Source organism: Lutra lutra, chromosome 1 (genome assembly GCF_902655055.1).
Source record: "Lutra lutra chromosome 1, mLutLut1.2, whole genome shotgun sequence".
Taxonomy (NCBI): Eukaryota; Metazoa; Chordata; class Mammalia; order Carnivora; family Mustelidae; genus Lutra; species Lutra lutra.
In genome coordinates, this window is record NC_062278.1 from 71,121,330 (window position 1) to 71,141,240 (window position 19,911).

Below are 19,911 nucleotides of genomic sequence, written 5' to 3' on the forward strand. Positions count from 1 at the left end.
AACATATCTCAATAACAGAATCACCGGCACTTGGAATGGAACAATTTTTCACTGAGCAGAACTTTGCTGCACATTGCAAGTCAATGAACATCCGAGTCTCCCAAGAACCAAAAGCTATAAAACCATTCAGACAACTAAAAGTGTTCTTCCCAAACCTACAAATTTCAAATATGTGTCTCCTGTCCCTCAAGGTAAGAACCATGGTGTCCAGTTTTAGAGCTAACGTATTCTATCTTGACATTTTCATGTCTCACCTTGTATTTTTTCTTCTTCACGATAAAGATATAACATGATTTTCAGGATTGAAGAGGGACAGTATAATAGCAAACCCTTTCCTTTGTCTTACATCAAATTAGAAAGGGTACGATGAAGGGGTTGGCAGGAAATATGAAGATAATGAGATGAGGAGGAGGAAATGATCAAAGGACAAGTCAATGCAGTCACTAGGCAAAGGAAACAGCAGGGAAAGTATGTGGGAGTAGAGGCTGGACTAGTGATTTTGTTATTGCTACCACTACACAGTTTTTCAAAGCTGCTTTCTTTCATCCTCTTCCATCATCCTGGAACTTTCCCAGAATGTCCAATTTGAGAAACTTTGCATTTGTATCTTTGGCCCCTAAATAAAAGTAGAATCCTGTCTAATGACTACCATTTATAACATCCAGTTCTACATAATGAGGCCATTGCCAACTCATGGTCAACAGCCACACTAACCGAAGGTTGCTGTTATGGATATAATTAGCTTCCTTAAATGGAAAACCCATGTAGGACAGATGTATTTTCAAGTCATTGTTCAGTCAACCTAGTTAATATAACTATTGAGATACAATGTTGCATTCAAAAGTAGAAATTACTTTTGGACGATTGCATGTTATAATATCCTTTGTAAATCTGGCATCATTTCTCAAAGTAGGGCTCTTTTGTTTCCTCTGAGGGCAGAATGTTGTAACCTATGGGAACTTAAGGGCTTTAGGGATTCCCCCCTGATAGACTAATGATCCTCATTTTAATGAAAGTAAGAAGGTCTCAGGGATATGCATACTTGAATATGTTCGGAATAAAGTTGTTAATAGAAAAAAGAAAATGAACCAAGGATAGAAGTAGGTGTCAGACAATTTCAGAAGTTCAAAACAGAGGAGAGTCAGAGAAAAGTAAAGCAGAATATAATGCCCAGGGCAAGGAAAGTTCAGGAGGTATAAATAACACTAAGATAGCTGGTTCTAGCAGAACCAACAGACCCAGGCAGAGTTGGGGATAGATAGAGGGGCCAGGAGATAGAGGTGCCAGGAGGGGCCATCTATCAGGCCTCTAAGATGGGTCCCTCTATCTCCATCTAAGAGGCCATCGAAGACAGCATAAAACTGAGCTCTTAAATGTAGTGTCTGTTGATGACAAGGAAAGGAAAGTTATAAAATAAGAGGTTATAAACAAGTTTCTACAGCCTTAGAAACTGATTCGAAATAGTCTTGAATATTTTTTTAGGCATCTGCACATTTTAATAATTACAAGAATAACAGCAACTAATATTGATTAGTTTTGTTGTAGGCAGTGTGCTACCAACTTTACATGGATTGGCTCTTTTCATCTCAACACTATGCGTAGTCTCAATCTAAAGCTGAAGAAACTAATGTGGAGAGGGTTAAACAACTTGCCCAACTTGGTCACACTGTTACAAAGGTTTCAAATCCCTGCTCTTAACCATTAGGTGACACTGCCTCCTTTTATGCCTTACTCTGTTATTTCCTGGATGATGGACCTCTTTAGAGCTATTGTAACATCCTACAGTGGTCCCCAGAAGCCCTGTAAACATTATTCCCTCTCCAGGGCAGAATTGTTCGAATCGAGGTAGGCAGGTGGACTCAAGTTAGTCTATTCAGATTCTACCCACCCCTCTTAAATAATTTGAATTTGGAAGAGGAATAGCCAGTCAGTTTGGATTGGTCTTATTTGCTGAGGAACAATCAATGTAGTGACTACGGGATGTCTACCTTTTTCCCTCCAGCTCTACTGAAAGGCAAAAGGAGAGGAAAGTGGAAGACCATAGAAAAGAGGTAGAAAATGAGCACTTCCTTATTTCTTTCTTCCTTAGTCCTTAGTGGTTGTCCAGCTCCTTTCTGGGGCCAACTCCTTTCCTGACATCAGATTCAACAAGATGCCCTCTGTTCTCATAATAAATACCGTTTTTCTGCTTAAGTTGTCTGAGTTGATTTCTGTCGCTTAAACCAAAGAGTTAGAACCAAAGCAACACAGATCTGTAGTTTCTATTTCCTCTTATGTATTTTACTGTCTAGCATTTCTCCCTTTTATCAATAGTGTATTCTTTCAGAAAAGGGTCCCTTCCTTACTAAATCCCACTGAGATTTAGTCTTAGAACCATAATAATATTACAGCAATCAGCAGACCTCCATCTCCTACTGGAAAGACTGGGAACAAAATAACCCGATCAAAACCCAGTGCAATTTGGATCTCCATACCCAAATGTCCCACATTTTATGGTGAACACTCAAATATGCCTATACTGCAACTGGGCAAATGGATATACCCAGAGCCATACTCTCATATGCCTTTCTTTGAAATTCCCCAAGTAGCCCTCTTCAGACCTCATCTCCTGATGAGTTTGGTACTGTAGAAAATAGAGATGACAGTATATATTTACTTTATGGAAATGGTTTAAAAATAATAAATATAATAATAATAATAATAACTACCATCACCATCATAATTATTGTCATCAATGCCCTTTTTATTTGTAAAGTGGATTTTAATGTTATCTTGGTATTTTGGTATTTTAATTTTAATGAGCTATTTTGATGGTCTACCAATTTCATTAAAATGGAATTCTATTGCAATCCTTAGTAAATAATTAAAATAGTCCCTAATGAAAGCTCAACTGCTATATTCCCCAATAAAAATTAGCAGATCTTCAAAGCAACTATCCCACATGAACTATGTTTTTATGAGGGAAATGGAGACAAGAATAATACCTGTGATTATTTTCTCATGTTGACCTGAGCCTGTATGAGCCACGAATAGGTCTGTGGATGAACACAGAATCAGAAGTTTGTCTTCACCATCCTCCTCATTTTACAGATAAGGATGCTAAAGTGTAAAGACCAGGGTCATACAATTTAGTAGCCAGGAAGCACTAGATCCTGAGTCTGCTGATATTCCTGATTTAAAGCTCTTTACATTTCACCTCTTTGGGAAGGCTTTATGGATGACTTTTACAAGTTTCATAACCTTCAGAATTGAGGAACTCAGATCGATTCAGGTGAGAAACAACCAGCAGAATAGCTGGGCATTGGAAGGGGAGTTCTGGTCCAGGCTCAGCCATTTATAGAGTTGTATTTCGAGGTTCTATTCATAAAAAAGAAGAACTATTATTTCCAAGGACTTCTTGACATCCTGGAGAGTCCTTAAAAGCCTCTAGAAGCCTGGTTAGCCTCCACTGGGACTCTTGATAACAGCTTCTACTGCTTTTCCTAAAGAATGGGCAGAACTAGAAATTCATATGCTCTTCTTGTGAGCCAAGGAAGTTCCCCCCTCTCTTCCTTCAGAACGCAGAAAAGGTACATAGGATACAACCAACTCACAGTGATATTCAGTTATCTGGGTTAGTCACTAAAGTAAGAGCCAGGTAATTCACAAGCCTTGGAAATGTATAACTTCTACTTTTTTTTTTTTTTCTTCTTGACATTATCTTACTAAACTCTGCACAACACAATTTTGAGTTCAAAGAATCCAGTCATATGATTTAAGGTAAATGTCTTTATAAACATCAGTTCAAATAATTGATATATGATTTGGTCACTGTAGTTCTAAAGAAATGTACAAGCCCCTGTATGTCTCTTTTATAATAAAATACCATCATAGATTTTACACTCCTGGTTTCTGGTATCAATTCAAATTGCCTTCTATGATAGGTGTTACTAAAAACCTTTGAAGTGCTTGTTTGTACATGCCAGATTTTCTTTAATATGCCAACTGATAAATAATTCCACTCTGCAATATTTCAAAGAAAAAAATGCCAAAAAATACCTTGAAAAATGAAGTAAAAATAAAAATAAAATGTTTTTCACATTTCTTCATTTTTTTTTTTTTTAAATAAAGCATATGGAATATGGCTCAGGATCTCCACCTAGTGGAATCTTACAGGTGGTAACTTGTAAAACCTCCAAAGCACAAGAAACTTGGGAATGGAACCATTAATTCAGATGAGCGATTTTCTCTCTCTCTCTTTTTTCCCTACACAAAATATATTTCCTGAGAGTCTGACATATTAAGTCAATGTTGCTTCTTTTTAAGTGAGAGGATTCACAGTTCCTAGGCTATTATTAAGACACCTTTCTCCATTAACATCTCTGACTCTTAAAAGCTATTTTTTGTCATATTGTAGACATGATACCTGGGTTCTTCCCCCTTTGCTTTGCCAAGTCCATATCAAAGGGTTTCACTGCTTTTTAAAAAATTCCACTCTGACTGGGTAAAGAAAGTAACTGTTGCTCAGGAAATGCCATTTTTTTTCTCCTGGTTATTGTCATCAAATTTTAATGGACAAAGTTGCTGATAGTATCTAACAAGTGATGTACGTGCTCTCAGGTAGGTTAAAAAGACATAATAAATCATGGAGCTTCCATCTACTTCTAGAGCGAATACAAACTGTTTCTGTGCAGCCAACTGGAGAAATTTCAATGGCAGCATGTCATTGTCCAGACAGACCAATTCTAGTTCTTTTTCCCCTTGAAAGGTAAAACACATGCAATGCAAGTCACACTTCTACAAGTAGTACTAACTGTTGCCCTCAGAGCAATTTCTGGAAAACCTTTAGGTATATAGCTACCACCTCATATTACCAGCCCAGAGATCTTGAAAAGCTAAGAATTTCCTTGCTGATTGTTCCGTCTTCTTTTCATTATGTTGGTATTTTGTTTTAGGCACATGAGTTTATCACCAATGATCCCTGAGAGATCATTGAACCAAGAGAAATCCCTATTTTCTAATTCCTCAGGTTTCAGACTCTATGAGTCTGTCATCACACTACCTATATGCTGTCTAGAAAGATGAGGAATATTTGAGGTTCAATAAGCATCTAGTTATAGTTATACTGCTCAATAGACTAGCTGTTTATTCATGACTAGCACATCATATTTGGTAAATAAATGCTTATTAAATTGAATTAAATAACATTTAGTTTACATGATAATTTTCTTTACTACAAAATTAAAGGTATCAATTGTCAGTTGGTACTAAAGACTGCTATCTGTAAAGGTATAAATCTGTGATTGCTGATATAAATGTGTGCTTCATAGTCACCCTGGGCTCTAATTTAGCCAAATTCAGTATTACTTTCATGTTAGATTTGAGTTTTTATTTTGGATTGATGGTGGGATAATTGCACTAATGGCTACACTTCTTTACCTTTCCATCCCTTTGCTTTCTTTTTGCATTACTTCTCATTCTGCCTGTGGCCTCAGCCATGTGGTTTGTTGGCCAATAGAATATTTGCAGACTTGGGTCAAACAGAGGCCTGACAAGTCACTTGAACATTTCTGCTTCCTCTCACATGCTTCTGCCATCACCATGGAAACACATCCAGGTAGGCCTGCTAGAAGATGAGAGGCAGGTGGCCCAATTACTTTTGTCACCTCAGCCAAGTATCAGACATGTGAGTAAGACCAGCTGGCACAAGAAGAACCAGCCAGCAGAGCAAAGCCGAAATTGCAGACCTGCAGACTCTTGAGCTTTCAATGCCTTTTTTAAAAAAAGATTTTACTTATTTGTTTGAGAGAGAGAGGGAGTAGGAGAGAGATCACGAGTAGGGGGAGGGGTAGAGGGAAAAGCAGACTCCCTGCTGAGCAGGAAGCCCAATTCGGGACTCGATCCTAGGACCCTGGGCTCATGACTCCACCTGAAGACCCACTGAGCCACCCAGGCACCCTTAAGCTATTAATACCTTAAGCCAGTGAGCTTTGTGATGGTTTTGTCATATTGTAGGCAGGATACATGGCTTGTTATGCATGCAGCATTATTGAGAAAATAGATAACTGATAGAGGATGCACACTCAGTTTTGGAATAGCTTAGGGGTTATTCCAAAGGAAATTCTTATTGGAAAATAATAATCTGTGAGCAAAAAAGAGCTGTAGTTTGGGATATTGAAAGATAAGAGCCAGAGGGGGAAAAAGGTATGAAAGTTCTTCATCTGGAGGATAATTTGACATTTTAAGACATCTTAAGAAAGTTGAAAAGGATATATCAGAGAACCAGGCCAGAATCAATATAACCCTATTTACCTAAAATGTATGGAAGAAAGGGATTCTGAAGGAGGAAGGTAGCTACCACCCAAGATTTGCCCCCATCACAGATTTAAAAATAATAAGTTTAAAACTTGCAAATTGATCATTTCTACAACTAGGTTTGGGTTTTGTTTTTGTTTTTTGTTTTTTGTTTTTTTTTAAGCTATAAATGAAGGGTTATACTAGAAGTGTTCCAAAATTCCTTCTACATGTTCCATAATTCTATTATTTTAGTATACCAATTTATTGCTTTCTGAAACAATCCTTTAAAGGCATTGGAATCATCCCACAATTGCTGTATGCAATCAGAAAGCAGTATTGATAGCATGAAGACCATGATCTGGGTGTGCTGAGCTAAAGAATACCTCATGATAATTATGCTAATAGCATGTTTAGGGAGTTTAAGACACCTGTCTCATTTAGAAGGCATGTCCCTTGAATGGATCTCAAGATATTTCTGCAGGGGACAGAATCAAAGAACTGAGGGTTTGACTAGAATAACAGGGGCAAGATTTACTCCCATGTATCCAGACAGGACTGTATAACAGGAACTTTTAAAATGCAGATAGATCTCTCACCTACATGCAATTTTCCATACTGAATAAATTTATTTACTCCTTTCCTATCATATACACATATGAAATGGTGCGGCCCTTTAGGTGATTTTGTTACTGAAATAAAAAGTGTGTGTATGTGTGTGTACATGTGTAGGTATGTGTAAAGTGGAAAAACAAACTAATTTTAAGGGCTGCACTTATTATGCACAAACACTATTGAGTTTTGGGAGAAGAAGGATAGTTTCATAGGCAAATGTCTCATTAATCTCAACTAGAAAGCTCTCTGTGGCCAGGGACCCATCTCATTTTTATATACCTGTATCATCAAAGCCCATTGGAATGAACACATAGACCTTCAACAAATATGTTCTATTCTTCTCTTCTTTCATGATAAGGAACTTTTAGTGAAGCCTTGCTTTCATAGGGGTGAAAAGGTTTAGAATTTCTTCAAGAGTAAGTATGAATCATCCTCCACCTTTACAGTATGATGTTTAAAAAATTCACTGAAGGTTTAGAAATAACAACCTATTTCCTTAATGAGATGGCCATTTAGATAGATATAGTTTCCCAATTACCTTTATTATTTCATGTGTTTCTATGACACCTCTTCATCTTATAACCTAAAGATGATAAGGTATTAAAGGGGAAACCTAATGATTTAGAATTAACTATAGAGACCAACAGTAAGTATGTATTTCCAGTCTTTCATTTCCTCAGAAATTTTTTTTTTAAGATTTTATTTATTTATTTGACTGACAGAGATCACAAGTAGGCAGAGAGGCAGGCAGAGAGAGAGAGAGAGAGAGAGAGAGAGGAGGAAACAGGCTCCCTGTGGAGCAGAGAGCCCGACGCGGTGCTTGATCCCAGGACCCTGGGATCATGACCTGAGCTGAAGGCAGAGGCTTTAACCCACTGAGCCACCCAGGTGCCCCTCCTCAGAAATTTTTTAATGATCAAAATATATTCTCTTGAAAAGAGCTGGTATGGATTCTAATGTTTGCTCTATTTGTTGCAAAGTTTGTGCCAGGCAATTAAAGGTAAATAGATAATAGCTACAGAGATATGCTCCATAACCATCCCAGTTATCTCTCCCACTGGACATTTCCATCTTCATTTCCATTCCCCTCCTATTCTGCACACCAACTCCTCTTCATACAACTTTTATATGTTGCTTTCATACAAAAACACAGAGTTATCAGATTAAAGGAGAAAATATATGTAAAATTCTCAGCAACTCACACATAGTGGATATTAAATATTGTTATTACTGGCAATTAAGATGAAACAAGGAGTTGGCAAAGTAAATGAAAGCAAAATTGTGTTTTATAATCTTCAAAACATAGGAGCTGTATCTTCAACTCTTACAGCCTGAACTTACTTTGGACTCTGTACATCATCATACTTTTTCTATACTGAGAGACCCAAACATCTCTTTATTCCCTCCCATGGATTTATACAATCCTTATCCATGTTAACATTATTGAAAACAAGCCTATGTTGAATTCAGTTGCCGATACTAGCCCAATCTATTTAATGTTTTATTCTTCAGTCCCTAAGGTATTCTTCTGAAACAAAGGAAAAAGCGGGAGAAAACATCAGAGAATGTGGTAACTGTTTCTTTTCTACACTATACAACAAATGATCTCTCTTTTGTTATTTTCCTAGAATAGCCCTGTGGCCCCCAAATCTCCAGGAAGCTAGGCTAACTTGTAATTCCATGTTAGCTAATGAATAAAAAGTATATACAAGCATATAAAAATATAAAAAATATAGTAGCAATTTAGGCCAATAGTGATATGAGGTGGTAGTACTCCAGGAAAAGGTCAATAAAGCACAGCAATCTGTGTTAGATAAATAAGAGCATACGCTCTGGCTGCAATTCAAAACCTCCCCTGCCCCCAAATATGACATAGAAATGGATGGTGTTTACATGCAGAATATATTCATCTGAGTGCAGAGATAAGATATGCCAAGAGGTACGTGAAATTCCTACAGAGCTAACTGCAATTGTGGTCCCTTTTTCTCTGATTCAAGGAAAGGTATATGTGAATGCAAGTAAGTATGAGTGCTTGTGGTAGTGTGGAATTCATTTTAACTAGATAAAGAATATAAATTTTTATCTTTCATTGATACTTTATCATCCATAATACACTACTAGCAACATGTCATATGTCTTAAAGAGAAGGATCGATCTCATAGGTACATGAGTTCTTCACGTTATTCTACAAATTTAATGTTATCCCAGTAACTGCATCTAGTTCCAGATGACTTTGATATGAGATTACACAAGTGACTCATAAGTTAATATTGAAAATAAGCAAGCAAAAATAGTCAGAAAAATTCTGGGAAAAAAAGGGAAGAGACACTAGGTTTATCATATGTTAAAACATATTCTATAGCCATAACAATTAAGATAGTGAGGTGCTGGGGCTTAAAAAGGAAAGACAATCAATAAATATATGTTTAGGAATAGACCCAATACATATCTGAGCATGGCATATGACAAAAATCATATCTCAAATAGATGGGGAATAGCTGCACTGTTCAACAAATGTTATAGGAATAAATGGATAGCTGTCTGTGTGTGAGGTTGGAAGGGAGGTGGATAAAATTAGTAGACTTACATCATAACTTTTCGCACCAGAAATTGGAGTTAGATGAAATAATTAATCCAAACACAAACAGACATGAAAACACTTAAACGAAACAAGGAAAAAAGTTCTAATAAAATTTAGACTGGAAAATACCTTTGTAAGAATGACCTAAACCCTACAAAATGTGGTATTGGCACCTAACATCAGTTTTATAAAAAAAGATTTTCCTGGGGGCAAAAAAAGCCTTCATCATAAACAAATGACAAACTGGGAAAAAATATTTGCAACTCACATCACAATGAACTAATCTCATTGAAGTGTAAAGAATTCTACAACTCAATAATAAAAAGACAAAATGAAATACACCAAAGATCCGGAGGTCATTCACCCAAAGAAAATATAAATGGGTCTTACACAAACTTAAAGATACTCAGCCTTACAATAAGAGAAATGAACATGAAAATGACAAGCTATTATTTTGCACCTATCAAAATGACAAAGATCAGATCAAAGGGTATGTAGAAGGAAAAATGCCTGCCCTGTAATGCTCTACTTGGATTCTTGATTGCAAGTACACATTGTATTATATTCCAGGCTGCTATGACAAAATAGCACAGCCTGGGGACTTCGACAACAGATATTTGTTTCTCAGAGTTCTGGAGGCTGGAAAGTCTAAGATCAAGGTGCCAGCAGATTCGGTTCCTGGTTGAGAGCCTGCTTCCTGGCTTGCTGATAGCTGCTTTCTCACTGTGTCCTCATAAAGTAGAGAGAGAACTCTGATCTCGCTTCTTCTTCTTATAAAGACTCTAATCATATCATAGGGACCTCACCTTCATGACCTCATCTAAATTTAATTATTTCCCAAAGGTCCCATCTCCAAATGCCATCATATCGGGGTTAGGCTTCAAAGTTATTAACAGGGGGTGGGGGATGGGGGTATACAAATATTCAGTCCATAACAATACAACGATGCAAAGTAACAAGGGAATCTCATAACAGGTCTGAATTGTGGCTGGTAAGAGCAACTATAGGGAATAGGGAAAGAAGTGTTCTCTAAATAGAACCAATATTCGCTGAATGCCAACCATGTGAAGATAGTGTTCTTTGTGATATTTTGGTTTTGTGACATTTTGAGTAGGATTCTGATTCAATTGCATGTAGTGCATGGTGTGTACAAAGAAGGGCAGTGATGGAGAGACTAGATGGAGTGAAGTTTGCCTGTCCAGATTAGTAATATCCTTATTAGTCAAACATACATACACAGAGACACCTTGAACTTTCAGAGAATAGATGCTGTGGGGGAAGGCTGAGATCTCCAGTTCAAGGATAGCTAAAGATACTGAATCACAAGTTATTGTTTACATTGAACTGTCCCATTTAAGCCTCACTTGTAACTGAAACTCCAGGAAACTCCTTAATTATAGCCAGGAATCTTATTGACATTGGGGTGGATGCAGTTAAAACATTATGATTTCCTTTCTACTATTGTTGCCATTCCTTGTCATATTTTTTGCTATGAAAGAAATGACTCAGACTTTTTTCTCCTCTTGCATCACTTGAAGGCCGGCAGTAAAGGACTTCACTTCCTCTTTTCATTTACCAGGAGCGGAGAAGTGACTACATCCCATTCCTGAATTGATAGAGAGCTTTCCTTCCAGACTACCCTACAGGCTGGGCAGCAGAAATGGAAGAAATGCTCAAGGATGGCCAGATGGTCTGCTGAGCCACAGCTGGGCCTCAGGCCTAGGCAGATGGGTCCAAAGGACCCATGGGAATAAGTGTGTGTGTGTGTGTGTGTGCTTGTGCGTGCACTCAGGCGTAGGGCGGTGGGGGACCACATAATGTTTCCCATGGGCCCCAGAATGGCACACACATGACTTACACTGCCGGCAGTCCTGGTGCGATTTTGCTGCCAGGACAAGGAAGAGTCTAAGAAGTGAAGCATGTGGACCAATGCCTGAAGTCCAAACTACAGTTATCTCTGTGAATGTCAGTATACCCAGATAAAATCCAGGAGGGCCCTGCCCCTGACATCCAAGTCTTCTAGCATTGGACACAATCCTGGGGAGACAAATTTAGTTTCAGCCACCCAGAATACTAGAGCCTCAAAATAGAAAATAATTTTAGTTATAGGAAAAAAGTAAAGAAAATTTTATTTCTGGCACATTAAAGCTTGTAGATTAAAAAATAGTTAGTACAATTCAGTACAGATATTTGAGAAGAAAGGTCCTAGGGCCTCAAATTCCAGGTTAAGTCGTATGTGGTATATTCTATAATCCCAGAGTCTCTTTCATTGTTTCTGAGCATTTTCTCTGCCTAGCTGATATATGAAGTGAAAAGCAGGTCCTGCAAGGAAACGCAGCACTTTAAACCCTACTAGCGGGCGCCTGGGTGGCTCAGTGGGTTAAACCCTCTGCCTTCGGCTCGGGTCATGATTCCAGGGTCCTGGGATCGAGCCCCACATCGGGCTCTCTGCTCAGCGGGGAGCCTGCTTCCTCCTCTCTCTCTCTCTCTCTGCCTACTTGTGGTCTCTGTCTGTCAAATAAATAAATAAATAAATCTTGAAAAAAAAAATAAAAAAAAAATAAACCCTACTAGCTAAATACTTCAAAATGCCTTTTCACAACAAAATAAGAGTAGTGACCCTTATTGTGAAGTGCTAATCAGCATGCTGATTGGTTGCTTCAGAGGCTGGTTTGTGAAAAACTGCCAGATCACGAAGTTGTGACTGGAGCCATTAGTGGCATTGCGGTGGTCTCCAAGTGGTCTTTACCAACTTTGTTTTAATTAAAATTTGTATATTTCTAAAATTTAATTTTTAATAATGTATTTGACAACTGACACAAAAATCCTAAATCATTAACTCTCGGTTCTTGTGAGGCAGTGTAAGCTGCACCAATTTGTCACTAATTCTCACCCTGTCCCTAGCATGGTGATTGCCACTCAATCGGTATTTTACGTTTGGTGAGTGAATCGGTTCATTAGTTAATGAGCAACTATCAGAGCCCAGAAGTTTTCCAAATGCAAATGCAGAAAAGACTCAGGTTTGTTTAAAATCACATAAAGGATATATAAGGGGTAATCCTTCCAAGTAAGGCAAAAAGTCATATAAAGCAAAAATTTTGTCTTGTTGGTCTCAATAAATAACAAATCAACTTGTAAACTTTTCCTTTGCTACTATGTAACATCCATATAACTTAACAGTTGGATTTTTTTAAAGATTTTATTTATTTATCTGAGAGAGAGAGTGTGCGTGTGCCCATGCAAGTGGTGGGAGGGTCAGAGGGAGAGAATCTCAAGCAGACGCCATGCTGAGTGTGGAACCTGACATGGGGCTCAATCTCATGACCCTGAGGAGCTGAAACCAGGCGTTAGATGCTTAACCAACGAGTCATCCAGGCGCCCCTAAGAATGGGATTTTAAACTCAATGAGATATACTAACCAACTGTGGCCTAGTTATTTGGCTTTTGTGGGAAAATCGTGTTGCTTGGGGGTCTTCACTGGTACCAGGGATGTCTTTTATTTCTTCAGTTGAACTAAGGGTTATAGGTGTTCGGTGTTTTATTATGTTTTCATAACTTCAGGTAGGCACAGAGTATTGGTTAGGAGCACAGACTGAAGCCAGATGGCTTGGGTTCGAATCTCAGTTCTTTATACTTACTGTCCATGTGACATCTGCCATGATACTGGTCTTCAGTCTCCTTATCAGCAAGTTGAAGACAACAAAACACCTTCTTCATGGGACATGTGTGAGGACTGAGTATGTTAAGATACATGACGTGCTTGGAACAAAGTACATAAAAGATAGCCTACAAGTGTTAGCTATTATGTTATTATGTGAATCACGTATCATATTATAAGAAGAAAAAAATAATTTTTAAAAAACCAAAAGTTGAACTACATATTGTTGCAACATTTTCTAATGCAAAAAAATTCTACCCACATTTGCCCATTCGGAGCCTTTCAAATTGGTCTAGTACATGTGGATAAGCTCACCCCAAGGCTAAAGGAAAGTGTGCTCCAGTGTGTTCCCATTCCCTTCTCAGACCCACTCAGTCACTTTCTTGGTCCATTTTCTTCTCAGCTTTCCTGGCTTCACAAACCCCATTGCAGCTCTTCACCATGGAACTTTATCCCCACCTGGCCTAGAATAGGTGACCTGGAGTTAAATTTCCCACTACTAACTTATGAGAAGGACCCCAGGTCTCAGGCCTCTGGTCTCATTGGCCTGAAAGATAGCAGCACCTCCTGGGACCCACCCCTACCAGTCTTGATCCTCATAGGCTCCTGCCTGGAGGGCATAGGAATCAAATAACATTTAAAGCCCGTATATGCAAGTATATATAGACAGGAGTTGTAATTTTAGCTCTGGGAAGACCTAAAGGTAACAGGGAAATGAAGAGGAAAAGCATTGGACTAAATTCAGAGTTCATGAGGTCAAGTGAAATGATGCTTATACAGTGTCTGGCACTTAAGTGGTATTCAATAATTAACACTTCTCTGGGACACAGGAGAACTGAATAATGAATAGTTCCCTGCGTTCAAACCTGACTAAATCATTTATCACCTCCAGATAAAATTGGGAGGTTAGATTAGTTGATACCTAAAGCAACTCTGCATCAAAAAGTCATCATGTATTTTCCCTCAAGCTAAAGTTAGATTATACACAAAGCCCAGGAATAAGAAACAAGCCTAGTTGAGTCAGTTCAAAACTGGTAAAATTGTGATTTATAAATTTTCCCACCAGAGGGCACAATATAAAAGCCAATGGCTGCTGAGTTACAGCTGGTGCAGCATTTTACTGTGTATAATTACTTCGTTCTGTTGATTTTGGAATAGAGTTTCAGCTTCCTAGGTGGTGAGAGTTGCCCCCTTCTGTTTAACATCCATTTTAATATAATCCACAAACCATTCTTCACATGTTTAGGATTTGCATGAGTCTGAAATCTGCAAGTAATTTTACCAAAATGGCTATTCACATTTGCTTATTGAAACAGATTTTTTAAAACTTCCAACTTTTCTTTCCAATAGGCAAGAGATTGTAACTTTGAAATGATCTTGAAATGTAAACTTAACAATAACACATGATGGTGCTTTTAAATACCACTAAAATCTGACTTCAACTTTGCATGGGTGTTAGTGTTTTGTTTTGTGTTCTAAATCTAGTTTATATGCAAATCCTTGGGACGTTGAAGAAATGTGCATGTCCTTACATGCTCTAAAGAAAATCTATCACCTTCAAAAATTTTAATGTGGGGCACCTGGGTGGCTCAGAGGGTTGAAGCCTCTGCCTTCAGCTCAGGTCATGATCTCAGGGTCCTGGGATCAAGCCCCACATTGGGCTCTCTGCTCAGCAGGGAGCCTGCTTCCCCCTCTATCTCTGCCTGCCTCTCTGCCTACTTGTGATCTCTGTCTGTCAAATAAATAAATAAAATCTTTGAAAAAAAAAAAAAGAAAAAAAATTTAATGTATGTTCTTTAAAGACCACATTTTAAAACTAATTTACTATTCTTTTCTGCTTTCTCAAAATGTGTTTATTGAAAATACTGCCAGTTTGAAATGATTTTAATATATATAATAGGAAACTATATATTATCCCTATCCTTTGAAGGAAATAGGTACAACGATCGTTTTTAAAAGTCCTTTCAATCCTTATTCCAGGAATTTTCCTTGTATCTATTTATACCAAATTTTGTTAGGGGCATTTCTCCCTAGTATGAGATGATTTTCATTGTGATTTAATGGACTTAGTGCAGTTTTAGACTAGTGAGATATGAAATCTGAACAGCAAGGCAGGTAATGAAAAAAAACTCCAAAGCATTATAAAGTGAACTCTTGTATTCTCAGGAATATAATTTGTTGTATTTTCTCCACTCTCCCTTTTTAAAAGGAGAGAACAGGTAAGATGTCATTTAAAATATATATAATATCTCCATATTATTTATTTATAATATAAAAGCTATTTCTCATAGCTGTAACTTCTATAGTCTCGTAGATTTTTATAAACTATGTACACAGAGCAAAAAAGACTAAAATTAAAATTAATAAAACAAAAAGTCTCAAATATTTTAGATGTTAAAATAAAAAGTCTGAGAGAATCTACAAAGTGGAGGGTATTTTTCTAGATTAGAATTCTTCACAATCACAAGTAATCATCAAAAGCAATATTTTATTTCCCTTTCAACATGAATGAATTTCACATGGTAGGAATTCTTCAACTGAGGAATATCTATCCCTACATATGTTTGTTATTTTAGAAAGACTGCAAACTTCAAACACCTCCCATCATAAGATTTTTGCAAACTCAGTTAAGGAGCATTAAAATCTGTCCTTGATATAAAAATTATCTTTTGGGGAAGCAATTTACAACATTCAGGAACTAAATATCTACCTGGTAAAAGATAAATTAATTTAGTTCTTTGGATGTACAAAAGATGCCACTAAAGTGCACTTTTCTCACCTCCTTCTGGCTTCATTATTTTCCTCTCTCTCTCTCTCAGACCTACCAAGCTGGTGTTGGTGTACCCATCACGGAGATCATGCCTGAAGCTCAGTTCTACTGGGCCCTTCCTGGAAAACAGCTATTTTCATTGAAAACTAGACAACCAGGGTTACTTGAAGCTCATTTGCCTCTAACAAATTTACTCAATATGGAAAACTTAAGGCAAGGAAAGAATGCAGTTAACTCAGGCTGCAAATATCCAACTGAATGAACAGCTTCTCTCTTCTCCCTGACTCTAATAAAAGAAAATCTGAAGCAAAGTTAATTAAGTAAGAATCATTTTTTTTATCAAGAATATTCTTCTGGAAAAGAAATGCCATCCCTTATAAATGCTTGAGTAATTTTCTGATGAACTTTAATAAAATTAAGATTTGTTCTAAGAAATTAGTTATCTACCTGGTGAACTTTAACCAAATTATTTTTTAAACCATAACCTAAAAATGATTTTCTTTTTTTTTTTTCTTTTTTTTTTTTTTTAAAGATTTTTATTTATTTATTTGACAGAGAGAAATCACAAGTAAGCAGAGAGGCAGACAGAGAGAGAGGAGGAAGCAGGCTCCCTGCTGAGCAGAAAGCCCGATGCGGGGCTCGAACCCAGGACCTGGGATCATGACCTGAGCCGAAGGCAGCGGCTTAACCCACTGAGCCACCCAGGCGCCCCTAAAAATGATTTTCTAACTATTTTCTTTTTCTGTCTGAAATGTCCCTACCATGAAAAAGATTTCAAATTGACTTCCTTGAGTACTGCTTCTCAAACTCTCTGTGGTGAAGGAGCAATAATTAACTAGTTAATTAGTATTACTATTATTCAAAACTATTGCCACTGATACTTTTGTAAAATACAATAAAAATGAAATGCTGGTATTTTCACATTATACAAAATATAAGCCCAGATACTTCATTATTAAACTAAGCAGATATAAAATGATTATTTAAAAATACTGAGAACATCCCTAAATGCATATTCTTAGTGTTTATACTTATTCCTCTCACTCTAGTAGCGCCTAGTTCATAGACCAGCTGAGATCTGCAGACAGCACTTCCAACAGCATATGTAATGGTCTTTCCTCTTACAGCCAAGGTGTAAAAAACTTGATGTGTTCTCCTAACTACACTGTCCAAAGAGTACTAACACTATGCAAAATATATTTCAAAGTATCCAAATAGCTATGAACAACTCAAGGTTTAAGTGAAGTCCCTTTCACTTTGTGAAACTTTAAAACAAAAATCTTACAACAATTATTAAATGCTGAAATTCTTCAACATGGGAGAAATGGAGCAAGAGAAGGCTTTTGGAACTATATATCAATGCCTAAGTATGTCCCTTGTAACCTTATCCATCTGGGAGGCAGGGAGGAAGAGAAAAAGGAAGGTTGGAAATCTATGTCAGAAAATACCTTTAAAAATAGCTGTATTTTGCTAATCGGATATATGGAAAATTAGTTAAATTTAGAAGGAAAAAGAGAAAAATTGTTGGGGAGACTTTTTTTTCCAACAGGAAAACCAATTTCCTTAGAAAAAATTATTCATTAGAAGTAGCTTAAAAAAAAAAAAAAAAAAAGAAGTAGCCAAGCTAAACTGCACATCAGTTGAAGTAATGGATCAGCTGAGTCTAAGAAAAGATTAGAGACACAACTCCCAAAAAGTATTATTTTGGGCTGCAAGTGAATGAGTTAATGCTGGTTGACTTGCAGGTTCTATGTATGTAATTTCCTCTAGAGATTACCTAAATACAGTTTTCCGAACTTCTGTGAACATAGCACTATTACCAGGATGGGACTCTTACAGTGACATGAAGTTATACTTCCGGTGTTCTAAACAATTTCACTGAATTTATATTCATTTCTAGATCTGACTTGGGGAGGTTTCTGGGGAAATCTCGTATCTCAGCTGACTCAATGTACAATTGAAATAATAGATATAAAAAACGCTTCATTAAAAATGGAAAGTGGTGTATATATGTGTGTGTATAGGTATGTTTATGTATATAGATACAGTATATGTAATGTACTGTAATTATTTATCTCACCTATCATAAGTCTCAAACTTAAACTTGTATTGAGTGATTAACTGGAGAGTGGTTTCAAGGATGAAGTAGGTCATTAACACATTATGAAAAGCATTTGCAGAGATCTAAGAATTTGAAAAAAATAGATACCATGTCCAGTTCTGAGAAATAAAAATGAACAGTATTGGAGAGCATAATTTAACTTCTCTAACACTCAGTTTTCTCATCCATAAAGTAGGATAATTTCTGTCCTTACCTATGTTGTATGGTGTGAAATGCAAATGAAATCACTATGTGAAGAGGAGAAAAACTATGACAATGGTACATTTTGCCTATATTTTTAACAGAGTATCCTTCCTTTACAAACAGGCCACTTTGATATTATTTCCTAAAGCTTATGACATCCACAATAACAACTTTCCAAATGAGTCTCCACTTACTTTCCACTCTTAGAGGATAATGTTTAATTTTCCTACATTCTTAATTTCTCTATGCTGGGATAAAGTTGTAATTGCATTTAGCCCTATGAAGCACAGTGGGTAACTTATCAAATAATCAGGTTATTGATGTCTGTAGAGGCCTTAAATTTGTAACCTAGGATACCTTTTTTTGCTACAAATTAAAGTTGGGAGAGGGGGGTGGGGTTATGGATATTGGGGAGGGAATGTGCTATGGTGAGTGCTGTGAAGTGTGTAAACCTGGCGATTTGCAGACCTGTACCCCTGGGGATAAAAATATATGTTTATAAAGCTGTAAAAAAAAAAAAAAAAGAAAGGATGAATACCCAAGTTTTGTAGCAACATGGACGGCACTGGAAGAGATTATGCTGAGTGAAATAAGTCAAGCAGAGAAAGTCAATTATCATATGGTTTCACTTATTTGTGGAGCATAACAAATAGCATGGAGGACAAGGGGAGATGGAGAGGAGAAGGGAGTTGAGGCAAATTGGAAGGGGAGGTGAACCATGAGAGACTATGGACTCTAAAAAACGATCTGAGAATTTTGAAGGGGTGGGGGGTGGGAGGTTGGGGGCACCAGGTGGTGGGTATTGTAGAGGGCACGGATTGCATGGAGCACTGGGTGTGGTGCAAAAATAATGAATACTGTTATGCTGAAAAAATAAAAAAATTTAAAAAAATAAAAAAATAAAAATACTAAAAGAAAAAAAAAATTAAAAGCAACACCCTGACAATCATGTCAGCAACTTATCTACGTATGTTAGAAGCCATTAGTACCATAGCAGTGGAGAAAATAATCTTCAGAAATGTGATTATTGAATCACAGTCGATTAATTTGACAAAACTCTAACAATATATTATGATCAGTTCATGAAATCTCTTATCCATCATGAATTATCAATAGGGTAGTTTGGACATTTGAAGAGAAGAGGTAGGACCTTTAAGAGGGCTAATATCCATTCTATAAATAGAAGAATTAAAGTTTAACTTGGGCAATTAAGACCTTTGGTCTCACAATACCTATTCTAAGGGATTGGGAAGGAGACCACTGGATAGGTAAGACTAATCAGAGGAAAAGTTTCCCACTAGCCATGAGAGTCCATCTTCATTGCTATTCCTCAGACCCTTGATACAATAGAGATGAAGTGTAGTAAGGGCACTGCAAAACTGCAGTCAACCGAGGTACTACCACTAAAACAGGCCAGGTGCACTTTGGGCATTCATGAGCTTATAAGAGTTAGAGTCCTAGATTTAAAACACTAAAAATCTCCAATTTATACAGTTTTGGACTACTGGAGACATAGAAAATATCCAACATGTTCCATTTGCTATCAAAGAAAGAGGTTGTATTAAAGATTTATAATGTGAACATTCATTTTTAATTAACAGACTTTATTTATTTATTTATTTATTTGTTTATTTATTTTTGAGTAGGTTCAGATTCACATAAAGATTGTGTGGCAAGTACTCAAATTGTCAAAATATGTACCCATATAA

At 37.0% G+C, this 19,911-nt stretch overlaps 1 protein-coding gene across 4 annotated transcripts in view; it reads right to left on the bottom strand.

Annotated features, from left to right (window-relative positions):
* The window catches only part of SLC9A9 (solute carrier family 9 member A9), a 577,794-nt gene that overhangs the window by 492,483 nt on the left and 65,400 nt on the right, over positions 1-19,911 (bottom strand). The window lies entirely within an intron of this gene.